The sequence below is a fragment of the Panthera onca genome, chromosome A1 (assembly GCF_046562875.1).
Source record: "Panthera onca isolate mPanOnc1 chromosome A1, mPanOnc1 haplotype 2, whole genome shotgun sequence".
NCBI classification, from domain to species: domain Eukaryota; kingdom Metazoa; phylum Chordata; class Mammalia; order Carnivora; family Felidae; genus Panthera; species Panthera onca.
The window spans coordinates 113302444-113319471 of record NC_138339.1 but is presented as its reverse complement, the minus strand read 5'-3'; the positions used below and the strand labels follow the sequence as shown (position 1 = coordinate 113319471).

Genomic DNA, 17028 nt, shown 5'->3' with positions numbered 1-17028 from the left:
TCCATCAGTTTTTAAGATGCAATGTTTTCACATTCTTTTTTTTTTTTTTTTAATTTTTTAAAATGTTTATTTATTTTTGAGACAGAGAGAGACAGAGCATGAACAGGGGAGGGGCAGAGAGAGAGGGAGACACAGAATCTGAAACAGGCTTCAGGCTCTGAGCTGTCGGCACAGAGCCCGACGCGGGGCTCGAACTCACGGACCATGAGATCATGACCTGAGCCGAAGTCGGACGCTCAACCGACTGAGCCACCCAGGCGCCCCAATGTTTTCACATTCTAATTAATATCTCTGCAAATAAGATGAGTCTTAAATTTATATTGTTGGCAGCATTTTTTCTTTCATATAAAATTAATGATACACTTTACAGTCTCAGTGAAATGTACTTTACATTTCTTCTTTACCTGTTTATTGTGTATTCCCGCTGGATAGGCCTGTCCCTTCATTACAGTAAGAGGTACTGTATTCATTTCTCATAATTCACAATTTAAAATAGAACATTTTCATTAGCTTTTCTTTTAATAGTTTTAAACATGTGTTTATATCTGCTGCCACTCATTTACATAGTGAGTGGGGTGTAAAAATGTTCTCTCTTCTCTGATAAGCACTCTGCAAAATCATCAGCTGCAATTGCCTGCTGACATGAGAATGACAAGTTAGTCTCTTTTAGCATAGAGTAAGGTGTGGGCATCCATGAACCATCCTGGATTTAGCAGACTGAGCTTTACCTCAAGATTTCTCTGTTACTCAGTGGTCACTTCCTATGTTAAGGGTTCCATTGTCTCTACTGTATCTAGACTTTAGCTCCTTAGCTTTTAACACGAAATTCTGCGTGGGCTCCCTTATCTGTCTTTATGCTCATTATTTAAGTGTTGCCGTTAGAGTGGGTGCTAGAATGCTATCTGAATTGTCATGGCAACCAGAAACTCATTTTTCTAATCTTGTCATTGGTTATCAATAGTTACTTTATAAATCTATTATATAAAAAGGCTCCACATGCCAGATCTAATCAATCTTGTATGGATGACTTTTTTTCCCCTCAAATATTTTACGATTAATTAGACATCAGATTCCCAACTGTTTTCTTCACTGGTTAGTGTGCCAATAACCTAAAGACAATGACTGTTTAGTGAGGTTGGGGACAATAATATGTCAATTCAAAATTCAGAGTCCCTGGCCATATGTCTAATTTATTTTCTCCTTTTTACTTTTCTGTGATAATTAAACATAATTACAGAGAATTTATAAAAGTAGAGTACTCATATCCTGGATTCAGTACTTTCATGAATCAGCCTGAGGAGATGCACTAGCTCTTTCTTTGTAGATTGAAATGGGTCCTTTTAACTTTGTTCGTAATTTTATAGCATCCACTCCCAGTGGTATTAACAATACCTTAAAAGAGGTACCAAATACTGTTTCTTCTCTGTCAATTCCTGGAATACAGAGAAGCAAAGAAGATGGAAGACTAGAACTAAATACAGTAATGTCTAAGTTGGAAGTAGAAACATGTGTTTTCATAAAGGATTTAATTCATAGTGGTTCAAACCACTATGCTTGGGTTTGAATTATTGCCTTTGCTTTTGATGATGGTGGATTTATATAAATGCAGAATGATTATCGATTGCTTTGATTTGATTTATGATAGCCTTATTGGATACCAAAATTGATGACAGGCATAGTCATCTGGGATTTCCATTGTATCTCAGTGGGCCCTTAGCATGTAGGGAACAAGATTAGGATGTTTGCTCTAGTAGCTCAATGAATGGGACTGTACAGAGATATTTCATGTCACATGTTATGTGCCGTGGAATGTGCATTTTATAAATAGTTTATGAGCTGTGGCGCCTGGGTGTTTCAGTTGGTTGGACATCTGACTTTGGCTCAGGTCATGATCTCACAGTTTGTGAGTTTGAGCCCTACATCAGGCTCTGGGCTGACAGCTCTGAGCTTGGAGCCTGCTTCAGATTCTGTGTCTCTGTCTCTCTCTGCCCGTCCTTTGCTCATGTTCTGTCTCTCTCTCTCTCACAAAAATAAATAAATGTTAAAAAAAAAAAAAAAGCCAGTGTATGAGTCATCAATTTATTGAGCAATATCTTAGCTGATTTTTTTTTTTTTTATGGAGAACATAACATCTTCTGTAGCTTGTTATTATTCCTTATGTTAGATGCTTTTCTTCTCTCTGGATAATTCAGGCATAAATAAATAGATAAATAAATAAAAAAACAATAAATAAATAAATAAATAAATAAATAAATAAATAAATAAGGTTTAAAAATACCTGAATTGTTTGCTAGGCTTGAATTCCCTAAGCTTGGTATGCACATCAAAGACACTTTGTCAGTAAGAATGTTAAAGACTCTCTCTCTCTCTCTCTCTCTCTCTCTCAGGCCTCCTGATGCAGAAGCTTTCAGATGTAGTACCCTAGATGTGTCTTTTTAAATAGATTTCACGTATCTCTGGCCCTCCATAGCCCTACTACTCTGCTACTGATGTATTTGGTGTATACCTGATAATTTGTGTCTCTTGATTTAAGAATTTTGAGAGATTCATATGCATGGAATCCTTCTAAATTTCTGCCTTGCAAGTCAGCTTTTGATTGTATGCATGCTTATCCATTCTTTTATATTTGCGTTGCACTTTACATCTTGCAAAGTGCCTTCATTTTATTCTCTCTACTACCTGATGAGATAGGGCATGGTGATCTACATGGATTGACAGGTTGGTTCACTGCTGATGAGCCCCTGTTGAGAGGACACGTGGTGCCTCCAAGTTGGTCCACACAAGCATAGAACTGTGAACCTGCACCAGGCCAGATTTGCCCAGAGGGGACATTTTATTTTTTTATGATTATTTTTTATTTACTTAAAACTTTTTAAGTGTTTTTTTTAATTGAGAGAGAGAGACAGAGAGAGAGAGAGAGAGAGAGAGAGAGAATGAGTGGGGGAGGGTCAGAGGAAGAGGGAAAGAGAGAATCCCAAGCAGGCTCTGTGTTGTCAGCACAGAGCCCGATATGGGGCTCAAACCCACGAACCGTGAGATCATGACCTGAGCTGAAATTGAGAGTCAGATGGTAAGCTGACTGAACCACCCAGTGCCCCCAGAGTAGACACTTTATAATCCTCACCAAGGTGTGCTGTGACTGGCAGCAACACTGAGGTAAGCAAACTAGGGATTATTATCCCCTTTTATGACATGCACAACTTGAGAAGTTCAGAGATAATCACTAGCTTTTTCAGAGTTTCACAGGTAATGAGTGGCTGGGTTCAACAAAGTGACTTGGTTTAATCCAGTGCTTTTTCTGTCATACTAGAAATGGTTCTTGCATGTTCTTTTAGATGCCCACATAGTTCCACTGACATATTTTAGCACATATTCTTGTTGTTCACTGAAACTGGTTCTTGGCCATAAAACTACGTAAAAAGATTTTTCTCTGTCTCATTAATCAGGAGAAATTCAATGAACTTTGTGACTTGCATTAGAAAACAATCATACAAACAAATCAGCAGTATAATAACTTTTGAAATTCCGGACTACACTTCACGTCCAAATTAACAAATGAGAACATCATTAAAGTTTCTGGGTGTTTTCATAAAGACAATGATGTGTATAAGATCATTCTTAATGATATGATTGTCTTGTGATATCCTGGAAGCAGTGCTTGGCTGGAGGTAAGGAAACTCAACTTTGGTCCTGATATTCCTCCTGACTTCATCAAATAAATAAATAAATAAAAAGAATTTATTTACTTGCAATATGAACGAATCCTTAAATAAGAGTATTGTTTAATCGAAACCATTATCCAAATATATAAATATCCTAATAGTTATCCAACAAGAAAACAAGAATCTGTGTTCTTTCAGATGCCAGTTTTGTGTGGCTTGTTCCTGAATTTTTATGTGAATCAGTTGTTACTGGAAAACAAAACAAAGCCCCTATCTATAACATAGGCCCTTGTTACTAAAGTATGGTGCCAAAACTAGTGATCTCAGCATCATTTGAGAGCTTGTTGGATATAAGGATTCTCAGGTCCACCCAAACCTTATGAATCAGAATCTGGATTTTACAAAGAGCCCTGAGCGGTTTCTGTGCACATCAAAGTTTGAGAAGCCCTAGTCTGGAATGGTATATGTTCCAGCACTGACATAAAATTATATCAGGACACAGGTATAAGCGGCTGTTTACCAGATGTGCTCAGAGAGGTCATCAGTATGTCAGTATACCAAGAATGTCCTTGGAAAATGCCACTGTTCATCAATGGGAGAACTCTGTGACAGTAGGTGGTATTTACTGTTAAGAAACATCCCTCGTAGGGTGCCCGAGTAGCTCAGCCACTTAAATGAGTTCGGCTCAGGTCATGATCTTGTGGTTCATAAGTTCCAGCCCCTCATGGGGCCCTGTGCTGACAGCTCAGAGCCTGGAGCCTGCTTTGGATTTTGTGTCTCCCTCTCTCTCTGACCCTCCCCCACTCACACTCTGTCTGTTAAAAATAAATAAATATATTTTTTTGGTTTTTTAAAAAGAAAAAACATCCCTATTCATGTTTCTTCTATCTGGTACACACCTTGGAGAACACCATTTCCAAGCTCCATTTTAAGGTTCTGAGGTGATGAGGGCCCATGTCGTCCATTCTGAAGCACAAATCGTGGATCTGTTTGAATAGCACACAAGCTCATTAGCGTTATCTGGGTGATGGAGGCTGTTCTGTGAAAACTTGTGTCTTTCAGATTTTTGATGTTTTTTGCTTTCCTGGTTTACAGTGGGGAGGGTTTTGAAACTTCGGTTAAGTTTCTCCTGTGCCTTCTTGTCCTGTTTGGACATCCTGATGCTCATCTGAGCTTCCCCTCCAGTTGTGAAAATTGTTTCTCTTCTGGCCATTCCTGAAGGTGGACTGTACTCTCCATGCTCAAGGTGGCTGCATGTCTGCTTTCGGTAGGGCTGCTGCTCCCTGTGGCTGAACCCAGCTTCTGATCCTTCTCTTCCTGGCTTGCTCTGCCTCAAGCCAGTCCACAAATCTTCAGCGTCCCTTGCCCTGCATGGAAATCTAGGCGATGAGCATGAGAGTGTGAATGCGCCGCACAGCAGGTAAGGCTGCGAGCACATTAGTCATGGGGAGCTGAATTTGGTTTTAATTTTAGCTGTCAGAACAGCTGATTCTGCTAAATAAAAGTGTGAGCAACACACAGTCTAATTTGGTTAATAGAAAAAACTGAATCTCACAATCAAATCAGATCGGATATTTTATGATCCAGTCAGTTGTGGAAATGAAGTAATGTGACTTAAGCTCCTAGCAGGATGCTTGGTCTACAGCAGGTATAGTAAGTGCTAGGTCTCTTTCTTCTGGCAATTAACTCAAATAAAATTGAACAGAGCTGCTCTGATGTGGGGGGTAAACCTGGCTTTGGTGTCCATAGTCTCTCTGTGTTCTTGGGCGATATATTAAGCATCATAAGAAAAATCTGAAGCCATTAAACTCTACCGGACAACCCAACCATTACAGTTAGCAGCACGTCATCAAGAAAAGTCATTATTTTTTTGATAATGATTTTCCTGTAATTGATAAAAAGTCTTTGCAAAACCCAGGGTCTCTCTAGAAGTGTGATGCCAGCTTGCGAATGAACAGTATGCATTCTGTTCAACTTGGTTCAAATCATTGAGCATCTGGTTTATGTAGATAATAGAGAGCATTTGTCCAGACACCTGGCATGTGCAAATTGCTTCTCATTTTTATACTTGCAAATGAGGAATCCAAGACCCCTGCAAGGTTATGAATAAATAACAGGGCTAAAGGCTTACAGACCAAAGTCATCATTAAAATAAACAAGCTTTTGCTCAAGATTTAACAAGACAGCCACTCTCTAAACTGCATTCCCAGTTCTTCATTGTCATCTCGATGGCTTATGTTCACCAGTCATTTCTCTTTTTTTTGAGAAAAGGGATTGTCCTCATTTCCTCATTGTGATGGCCTCTGACAGATGGTGCACTAAGAAAATACAGTTTAATATAGTGAGCTTGGTTGGTACTAGAATGAGGTTAGAGGCCTTTGACTTTCTATCCTTGGCAAAGTCTCATAAAAGAGTTGGCCCTGGACAAAATTGTAAGTGCATCCTTCCATTCTGTGAGGTTCCTCTTTCTGAATCCTGAATTTTCCCTTTGGGGGATTACCTCTCTCAAGTGTTCTTTTTCTTCTTCTCCCTTTTGAAAATGTGTTTTCAGGAGAAATGCAGAAAAAAACTCATACTAATGAGCAGACAGTTGTTACAACCATAATATATTCTTTTTTTGCTGAGAATATTGATATTTTTAACTGGAGACAAGAAACCACATGTCAAAGAAAAAAAAGAATCTGTTAATTGCAGAATGTTAGGCATTAGTAAGCAGGTGGAGAAAATATTTCAATGGGGGAAGGAGATCTTAAGTTCCATTTACTCCACACAGGCTCCACACTTGCTTTGCCTACACATAAGAATGACTGCTTTTTCAGGCTTATAAAGTCAGGACTGAGGTGAAATGGTGGAGGAAATGAGTGGATATATGTGAGGATAAGTAGAAGAAAAGAAAAAGGAGAAATATTTGTGTAATGCTGTGGGGTTCAAGTTACCTTATTAGTTAAGAAATTAAGGCTTTAGTCTAAGAGATGGAAAACAAGGATGCTTACAATCCCTACCTAATATCATAGACGCTATCCTCAAAATCTGGTGTGCTTGCAATGTAAAGACATTCTTTTGAAGACGGATAAGTCCTTATGTAAAAGCTTCCAATAATTATTCATTTATTAAAAATATTTTCAAAAAATATTTTCAGTTGTTTTAATTTGGAGTTGCTTAAAGTAATGCCCTTTTGCAGAGACAATAAATCATCAGTAGTAAAATTTAATCAGATAGAGCATGGCAGCCAGCTTCTAAGATGGCCCCAGTAACTTGCCTCCTGGTGTTCACATACTTGTGTAGGTCTTTTTATGCATTGAATATTGTTGATCTGTGTAAGATAGATCAAGGAGGATATTCTGGAAATGACACTGTGTCGCTTTTGAAAATCCACAGAAGCTTCTGTTTTGTACCCTCTGTATCACTTGCTCTGGAGGAAGTCAGATGCCATGTGATAAGAACACACAATCAGCCTCAATGGAAAGCCCATGAGCAGAGGAAGAAGTAAGGTCTCCTGCTATCAACCAGCTCCAACTTGCCAACCAAATGAATGACTCCTAATGGAAACAGATTCTTTAATCTCAGTCATGCCCTCAGAGGACAACCCAGACAACATCCTGATTACATCCATATCAGAGAGCCTTAACCACAACCACCTACATAAACTCCTTCCAAATTCTAGACTCATAAAAGCTATGAAAGATGATAAATGTTTATTGTTATTTAAGCCAGTGATTTTGAGGGTAATTTGTTACACATCAATAGATAACTAGTGCATATGTATATGGCACGGATCTAGGCTTGGAAGTTTGGATGTTAAAGTTAAAGAATCAAGTCAATAAATGTGACTCAGTGACCTACTATGGCCAAACATGATTGTATTGTAGACACTACAGTTATAATAAAAAAACATGTCCCCAATTCTAAGATAATTTAGGGTATGGTTGGGTAAACCATACCCTAAATGGTTGGATAAACCAACATTTAGGATATGGTTGGATAAAGTTTATCCATATCACCAAAGAGAAGAGCACAGGAAAAGATGTGCTTGTGTTCTACAGATATTATGATGTGTAGAAAGGAGGCCAGAGTTGAGTATATCAGACAGATAATTAATGACTTGTGGAGGAGGCAGCACCAGAGGTGTCCCAAAAAAGAATCAGGACCATGTGAATGGATTTAATAGAGGTTTTTCTGGTGGGAAGAATGTAACCTTAAGGTATGGTGATGGAAATGAGCAAACTCATTATAGAAGGTGTAGTGTGAATGTGTGTGTGTGTGTGTGTGTGCACGCATGTGTGCGTATAGACAGGTCTTAAAGGATAGTTTCTGATTTATTTGATCTTGGAATATAACCTGAGAAGTAGAAAAATATTAAAAACTCTTAAACATTAGCAATAATCTTGGAATCAGATTTTAAGAAACCTCATTTGACTTTAGACTATAGGATGCATTAGGAGGACGTGAAGATCACTGACAGGTTCCCATGGTGATACTGTTTTGCTGTGCTTGGGCTGACCACTCCTGAGTTAGTAAGGTAATGACAGATCTAAGGACTATTTTATTAGTATCCAGCTTTCCTATTAAATTGCAAATATTCTCCACAAGGAGAGGGACCATGTCTGCTAGAATCTTTGTCATGTCTCCAGTACATTTTATTGCACACATCTAAGTGAAAAATGAGACACCAAGTATTTCTGTTCTTGTTCTCTGCTGTATATGTTCTCTCACTGCCTAGAATACACCCATACTCTCCATTTCTCTTCCTGAACAGCTTTTTACTGCACCCCTCATATTCTGTCTATCCAGAAAAGAGTTAATGTAGCCAACCTGAGACTGTTGTCTTCAGAAGATCTGCTCGCATGGCTGGCCCTCAGCTGGGGTGAAGAATATGAATTTCTGGAGAGTTCCCACCATTCCCTATCTGGTAAGAGTGGTTGGTAATACCTATGCTACTTGTACATATAGTGTTCATCCAGGATACCTGCTTACTTCTGGGAGTCTGGAAATTTGGTATGGGCTAAGAAGAGAGTGCCTGTGTGGCCAGACCCCAGCAAAACTTTAGGCATTCATTCTCTAATGAGTTTCCTGGTAGACAACATTTCACACATGTTATCACAATTCAATGCTGGAGGAATTAAGCACATTCTGTGTGACTCTATAGGGAAAGGACTCTTGGAAGCTAGTTCCTGGTTTCCTCTGGCCTTCTCTTCATGTGCCTTTTCCCTTTGCTGATTTTTTTTGTATCCTTTTCATATAATGAATTGTAGCTGCAAATACAACTATTTGCCAAGTCCTATGAGTCTGAGCAAATCATAGAACCTGGGGGTGGTCTGGAGGACCCCTGACCCGCCATCTGTTGGCAAATTCTGTCAGCATTTCCTTCAAAATACATATTGAATATGGCCATTTCTCAGGTCCTCCTCTGCTTCCACCATTGTCAGAAACATCATCTGTCTCTTAGCTGATTCTCCTAACTGGTCTCCCTTTTTCCACTCCTCCTTTTTTCTGCAGCAGAGTAGAGTGAACTGATTGAAATACAAATACAACCTGTTTGTCACTCCTCTGCTCAAACCATCCAATGACCAAAAATCCCATGCAAGGAGAAAGCAAAGTACTCACATGACCTAAACAGCCTGGCTTCCTATGGCCTCCTAGCCTGCATATCCTCCTTTCCCAGCCTCATTCACTTCCCTCCAGCCAGCAGGTTTGCCTCACAAGCATGTTCCCCACTTAGAGCCTTCATACCCACAATCATTAGGTCCTGTGATGTTCTGCCCAGGTAGATCTGTGTGGTTTAATTCTTAACTTCCTTTAGACTTTTTATTACATGTAACCTTCTGTACAAGGTCCTCGCTGGTTACCCTACCTAAAATGTCAATCCCCTCTCTTGTCCTCATCTTTCTTTGCTTTTCCTCGTTAACACTTATCTATGTGTTGCCTATTTACCTTGTTTATTGTCTGCGTATCTGGAATGTAACTTTCAAGCAAACAGGGATTTTTGTCTTTTGTGTTCACTGATGTGTCTCCAGTGCCTACAACCATTCCTGACATCCTGAAATACAGAAGGAACTGAATAAACACTTGTTGAACAAATGCATAAGTTAATGAATGAATAATATACAACCCAGCCCCAAATCTCACTTTCTCTATACAGCTCTTCCTAATTCCCTAGTACTTTTTGTGAATACTTTTTTTTTTTTTTTGTAATTTATCTCATTCTCCTTGGTTGCTACTTCTGATTGACAATTATTGCCTAATCCTCTTTATGGTCCCTGCACCTAGAACAGTGCCTGACATATTGTAATTGTTAAAACAACAGTAACAATAACAATTCTTAAAGGAATGAATGCATGAATAAGTTTTTCTTGTGATGTGAAATTGCTTTCCAAATGAATATTCCATATTATACTGCCATAGCAGTACACGAATAAAGCACTTTCATTAGGGTAAGTCAGAATTTGGGTTTGTTGAGCTAACTCGATCATACTAAATGGTTATATCGTATTTTTGTTTGTTTCTTTGATTACTACTGCTTAACAATTTTTGGTTCTTTTTATTAAACCTGTAAATCTATTCTGCTTGACCTAATTTGTAGTTTATTGTAGAAATAATGAAAAAAATAACGTTTCCAAAGAATATGGAAATGAATTTATTTTTTTCCATCGACGGGCTTGGCGAGTGTGTGAGTCACAGTCCCAGATGCCTCCAGGGCCAGTCAGGCAGCAGAAATGAGTGAACCTGGAAGTGAATGTCCTGTCGGTGAAGACAGGACGTGCATTGTCTACCACTCACTGCAGCTGGTGCTCAATACCGGCTAATTTGTGCCATGTGGGGAAGTGGGTTCATTGTTGCCAAAGTTTCTTTTCCAAAATTTACCCCCTAATTTCTTAGGCCTCCGGGTGAAAACCTGGAGGTGAAAATACAGAAGAACATCGGTGGTAAAAATAATCACCTAAAAGATAATGAAATGGTAAAATGCTATGAAGTAAGTTATCAACAACATATGGTAACAGGAGAAGCCGTGATACAGAGTCGACACCCTTGAGAGTGTTGAACACAGTATGAAACATAGATGTGTTTCATAGTCAGGCCTCTGCGAAACACTGGAATGGCTTATGATGATTAAGAATTAATTTATCTTTCCTTTTGTTCCCCCTCTATCAGATTTCCAAATTGTAATGATTACATATAGTTGGTTAAAAGCCACTCTTAGGTTTAGTTTGGAACACGGTGATTCATTTATGACAGCTATCAGACTCCTGATGGATATGGAAGGCGAGCTTCCGGCCAACAGAAGGCACATGTTGTGCACATTTCATCAACCACACAAGATAGCAGAATGCCTCATTTTCATTGCCAGCTGCCCCATCCAAACATTGTCCTGGAGTTCTGTGCCATAGAACCAGAGTATTCTTAGGATCTCTATTCTTGAAGAAATCACTTTGTTTTTAAAGATTTACTTGCCAGAAAAGGGGAGTGACATGAACATGACATGAACAGTACAGGACGGCCCACCGCTTGGACAGGTCCCTTGGTGGTGGTTCTAGCTGGCGTCCAAGGGACGAGCAGTACCTGCTCCAAGGACTTCAAGTTCTCTTCTCAAAAAGATGATTGAGGAGTCACTGAATGCATGTTGAGACTCTTCCCAAACTCTGTAGGTGGCATTTCCAAAGCTAAACTCTTGGCAATCACCTTGTGTTAATCTTTAGAAAAACGTTTTTTCCTTCTTAAAATAGGAGATTTCCTGTAGCTGCCAGGGGATCTCGTGACACAAGAACAGCCCACGCATGCCTTTTTCTGAAAATATCTAAAGTGCTTATGACAACTTAAAATTCCAGGCCAGGCAGTGCTGGTTGAGTTCAAGGCTCTCAACCAGGTGCAGGGACAAGGATGTAGAAAAGGGAAGAGTTAGGTTTGTTCTGCCTAACAGGAGTTTGCACTGATGCCTGGTAGTGGCTTATTCAGTTTTGCTTAGGACAAGATTATTATGTTTGTATATTAAGAAAATTACCCAAACCCATTTTCATAATATCAAGTAATGACTGTACTTTATCATAGCACTGTTGCTGTGTCGTGTAAACATTATTGCCTTATCCATCACCCCAGTAGCATTGTTTTCATATCCTACCTCTCTTTCATTTCCTTTCTCAAAGAAGGCAGCAAGTAAAATAAGCTCCCTTTAACCTCCTATGGGCAAAACTTTACAATAATTGACTTTACTCCTCTTTAAATATTTTCAAAATTTAGATTTAGTTCCCTGATGTTTGATGAGGTCTTACCTTGTATATGCCCTTGTCAAAGACGTAAAGCTATTTAGAAAGTGATTACAGCTCCTTCTCAAATCAAAATAAAAAACAAATAAGTGAGCACAATAATAATATGCTGGGAACTGGTTATTAATTTGTAAGAATATCTGAGATTCAGAGGCTGCTATGTATCAGATATGGGCTTGGTAGTTTGAAAACATTCATTGTTTCTATAAATCTACCTTATTCAGTGAGTATTTTTTCTCTTCTTACAAAATAGAAAAACAAAACAAAAGCAAATACTAAGAGACAGAACTATTTCTCTCAGCCTTGCTATGTGAAACTGCATATTTTCTTTTTGTGAAGAGCAGAAGAGATTAAGATACATCTACATAGGTAGATTACGCAGTAGCACTGAGGCTTTTTGTTATTGCAGAAGAAACAAGTTCAGCACACCAATTCACTATCATAGTGATTGTCGTGTTCAGCTTTAGTTGCTCTTCATAATGACATTGATTTTTTTTAATCTCACAGGATCACAGGCCTCCACATGAGTTCTGTGTCGTTTGAAACAGATGTCTTGGGGATGCTGGCATCGAGAAAGTGAATCAAATGTTTCAATGACTCTTTCCTTTGAGTTGCCTTGAGAGTATCTGGTACTGTTTTAAAACGTGAAATCATTGTTTCACTATATGCTGACTAATTTGGATGTAAATTTAAAAAAATTAAAAATAAAAATAAAAAAAAATTTTCAGTGGTAACAGGTTTTCAGATTTTGAGGCCTGGTTTTGAAAAAATGAAGTAAAGAGGAAAAAAAAAAGGGGAAAAAAGCTATCCAGAGCTAAGTCTAGAGAATACAATAATAACTCCTTTACTTTAATTGAGATGTGAATATAAAATAACATCCATAATTTTCCCTTCCTGCCCCTTCCCTCCCTCCCTCCCTTCTTTCTCCTTCTCTTCTTTCTTGGCTAAAAAAATGCTTCTGTGAAGGAAATTTCAAAAATGTTTTTAGCGTGTAGAATGTCTGAAATCAGTAAATACCCTTCCTTGTGACACCTTTGAACACACAGCTAGTTCTAAGTTCTAGTGTGTTTGTAACAAAAATTTAAAAAAACAAAAAAAAAAAGCCAAAAAACCCCCCTCCTTATCATATAGTTAACCCTGGTGAAAATATCTCTGTTTATCCATTACTATATACAAACTATCTGAAAACTTAGTAATGAAAACAGAAATCATCCTATGATGTACACAGTCCCATAGGTCAGGAAATCAGTCAAGGCATGGCAGGGCTGGTTCCTCTCCACCCCATGACAGTGGGGGCCTCTCTCAGGTAGCTCAGTGGGCACTGTGTCTGCCACTGCAGTTCTGGCTGTGGTCTGAATTCCTCGGTTCTTTTCCATATTGGAGATGGCTTTTTTCACTCACATGTCTAGAACCTGGCCTAGGATAACTGGAATGTCTGGCACTGGCTGTTCTTTTCTCCCCATGTGGCCTCTCAAAATGTCTAGCTCCAACTTCCTCACGATGTGACAGTCTCGGCAGCAGTGGCTGGCTTTCCTGATAGGGAGCATTCCAGGAAGCTAGAAGTGAAGTTGCCTCTCTCATAGGCCTGGGCCCAGGAACTGATGCAGCATCTCTGCTGCCAAATTCTTTGGGTAAAAGCCATGCCAGAGAGCCAGCCCAGATTCAAGGGCCAGAATCACAAGCTTCAGAATTGAAGAATGTCCTAGAATTTGGGCGTTATCTTTAATCCACCACAATACCTAAGGCTGGCTATCCAAGTAGATAGGACATAGATTCTCTGGATTCTTCTCTTTTAAAAACATGAGAAATGCTCAAAGTGTTCTGTTAAATGTCAAGTGTAGATTTGTCTCAGAATACTGTGTATTGATGATGAGAATCTAGATACATTTATTTTACTACATTTATTTTCATATATAATTCTTAATTTTTATATTTACATGGCAGACTCATTCTAGAAAGTAATCTATCTGCAAATTTTGAATACTCTATTTGGAAAAAAAATCAGCAGATAGATGAATACAGTTTACCTGTGCTATGTTATAAATCATGTATTCTTCTCTACCTTGTTCATGTTCATTTCCTTTCCTGAGAAATTCTTATACCCATGCTTGCTTTGCTTCCTGAAATTTCTATCCAACAAAATCCATGTCTTTGGTTAAGACTTTTGTCATTCTCAAGTCATTATTTTCTTATTTCTTCTCACCGTAACTGTGTTTGGACCTGTGTTATGATTCTTCTCATACTTTGCCTTGGATTAAAGCTATTTATTTACTCATTATGTTTTCACCCCTGAAAAATTCTTAAGAGGTGGGACTGTTTCTCTTTTATTTTTTCATCTGATGCTCTGCTTTGGTGTGATGTCTTGCCCAGAGTAATTGCTTGAGAAGAATTGCTCAAAATAAATTATTGAAAGACTAAGGCACAAGGGTTTCTGTTGATTGTGCTACTTTTATATAAAGATCAATTCTTTGAAAAGATGTGGTAAATTGAGCACTTAACCTGGCCAGAACAATGTCAAGTGCTTTACATACAATATCCATTCAGTGGTTATTAATACAATGCTCCAGCACTTGCCTAAGCACTATGCTAGGCAAACAACTAAATTCAGCTTCTTCACTTGAAGAACACTCATTCTGGTGGAGGAATTGGAGCTTACAGAAGAAAGCAGTAGATGATCATTTAGTAGAATTGTGATAAGTGCTATTCCAGAGAAGCACAGTATGCTTGCAGAAGTTAGAATAGGGAGATCTAACCAGGTCGGGTGGTGGTGGTTAAGGAAGGCTGCCATGTGAAGGTGACTTTTGAGTGAATTTTTAAGGATGATGGTAATTAACAGAAAGGGTAAGAGGGGCAGCATTACAGGAATTGAGGGGGAAAGAATCCTTGGCCTTTTAGATGATGGAATTAAATGATGTTTGTGCTGAAATCTGAAGAATACATATTAGTTGACCAGGTATCTAGTGGAGGAAGATAATATCAGGCAGAAGAAACAGTTAATGTAATGGGCCTGCATTGTGAAAGAGCACAGGACATTGGAAGAACCAAAAGAGAGTCAATGGGGTGAAGGAGCTACTGGTTGAGATGACTGGGACATTTGATGCGGGCCCCTTATGGGCCACTCAAAAAGATTATTTACCCCAAGAAAAGGGGGATCCAGTGAAATAATTTAAGTGGCCTGTAGAGATTTGTGATTTCAAAAGAACATTTATTTTAACCTTCACTATAACAATTTACCCCCACTTTCAAAATGAGGAACTTGACCAGAGTCACAAACAAATTGAGTGACCAAGTGGCAAAGCTCTCAGATCCCAGATTCACTGTTTTTAGATCAAAGAATATTTGCAAGTACCATTCCTATTTAAGTGTAGGTATGGTCTAGCTCCTGTTTTGGACATGTGACCTACCTTTCAGGTCCATTAGAAATAAACTGTATCTTCTGTATGTTCATCGTGGCATCCCCACCACTCTCCATTCACTTTAGACACAGGGTCATCGTTAGACACACATTGATGGCCATTTCCAGGAAGCACTGGGCTCTAGAAAGAAAGCTGCACCTACATAGGGCTGCATTTTCTGGGTAGACGTGTGCTATGTTCTCTGTCCACACAGAGCCAAAGCAGGCTAGGATTCTCTCTGCATTGTCATTGTGGAGTAACACACTACATATAAGCACATGCCGGGAACTGCAGAAGGAAGCCTGGCTCAGGAGCTGAAATACCCAGACTGAAGTGCTGTTTTGGCTTCCTCCCAAATCCTAGACTAAAATTTCTAGTTCTCTGATGCTCTTAACTTCCCGGAGCTTAAGTTTCCTCACCTGTGAGAAGAGTGTGGCGACCCTTACTCCAAGGTGATGTGAGGAAGGCTAATGAGACATTGTAAAGTGAGTGCAATCTACTAGACACCCTATAAATGATAACTGTTATTGCTGTTACTATTAGATTTTGTGTCTTCTGGTTACCAGTGCAGGAATAATTGCTGTTTGAACATCGCCTTCATTCTTTTCCTCTTGGCTACAACTCTATGTGCAGTAGACAGAATAATGCCCCCCAAAGATGAACATGTCCTAATTGTTGGAACTTGTGGACCTGTTAAATTACATAGCATGGGCTTTGCACATGTAATTAAATTAAGAATTGTGAGCTGGAAAGATTTTTCTAGATTATCTGGGTGAGCTCAGTATGGTCACAAGGGTCCCGATAAAATGGAGGCAGGTAGGTTAGAGTTTAAGAGAAAGATTGGTAGATGCTATGCTCTGACTTCGAAGTTGGAAGAGGGGACCATGAATCAAGGAGTTCAGTGGGTTCTAGAAGTTGGAAAATACAAGGGAATAAATTCTCCCCCTCAGGCTTCCAGAAGGAACCCATCCCTGCAGCACCTTGATTTTAGCCCAATGAAATCTATTTTGAAATTCTGACCTCCAAAATAGAAGTTTGTTGTTTTAAGCTATTAAGTTTGTGGTAATTTGTTACAGTGGAAATAAGATACTAACACATGATGGAAGAAATAGTTTCAGCTAGTAAAATTTTTATGTTCAAGATTTGTGCACAGAAGGACATCTTATTTATGTGTATGGACCTTAAACAATTATCTGTTCATATTGATTGATGGTGCTTTTACCGATGAGGAAAAAACATGCACTGAACATAAATTCATCCCAGTAATCACTTTATTTCTCCTTTTCCTTACCATGATATTGTTTTCCCCTTGTTTGTTTTAAGAGTAGTCAAAAAATAATAAACTAGAAAGTTTTTGAGAAAAGGGTTTTCCAAGATGTTTCTATGTCCAGCATGATGAGACTCCCTCTATGAAAATTATAACAAGAAAGCACAAAGCTCTTCAAAGTTCATGCAGAATGAGAGCTTGGCCTCTTAGGCAGAAGGATACATCTGTCCTCACCATGACTTTCTGCCGGAACAATTATTTGCCTGTCCTTGGAAGGTGATTTTCAGGTAAGAATTTCCAGTATAACCTATTCCATTTAATATGGTATTTTAGAACTTTTGGGTGATTCTGCATTATTCTTGGTACTGAATGGTTGGGTAATAAGATAGACCATTTTAAAATGATTCTCTTCTTTCCCTCCATCCCTTCTTATTTTATAGACATGT

At 38.7% G+C, this 17028-nt stretch overlaps 1 long non-coding RNA gene across 1 annotated transcript; it reads left to right on the top strand.

The window, feature by feature from the left end:
- The first annotated feature begins 4910 nt into the window (after positions 1-4910).
- On the top strand, positions 4911-8175 carry LOC132680180 (uncharacterized). The gene is made up of 3 exons (XR_009610566.2): positions 4911-5082; positions 7041-7148; positions 8085-8175. It is a non-coding gene; the product is annotated as an uncharacterized LOC132680180 (long non-coding RNA).
- Positions 8176-17028: the final 8853 nt, after the last annotated feature.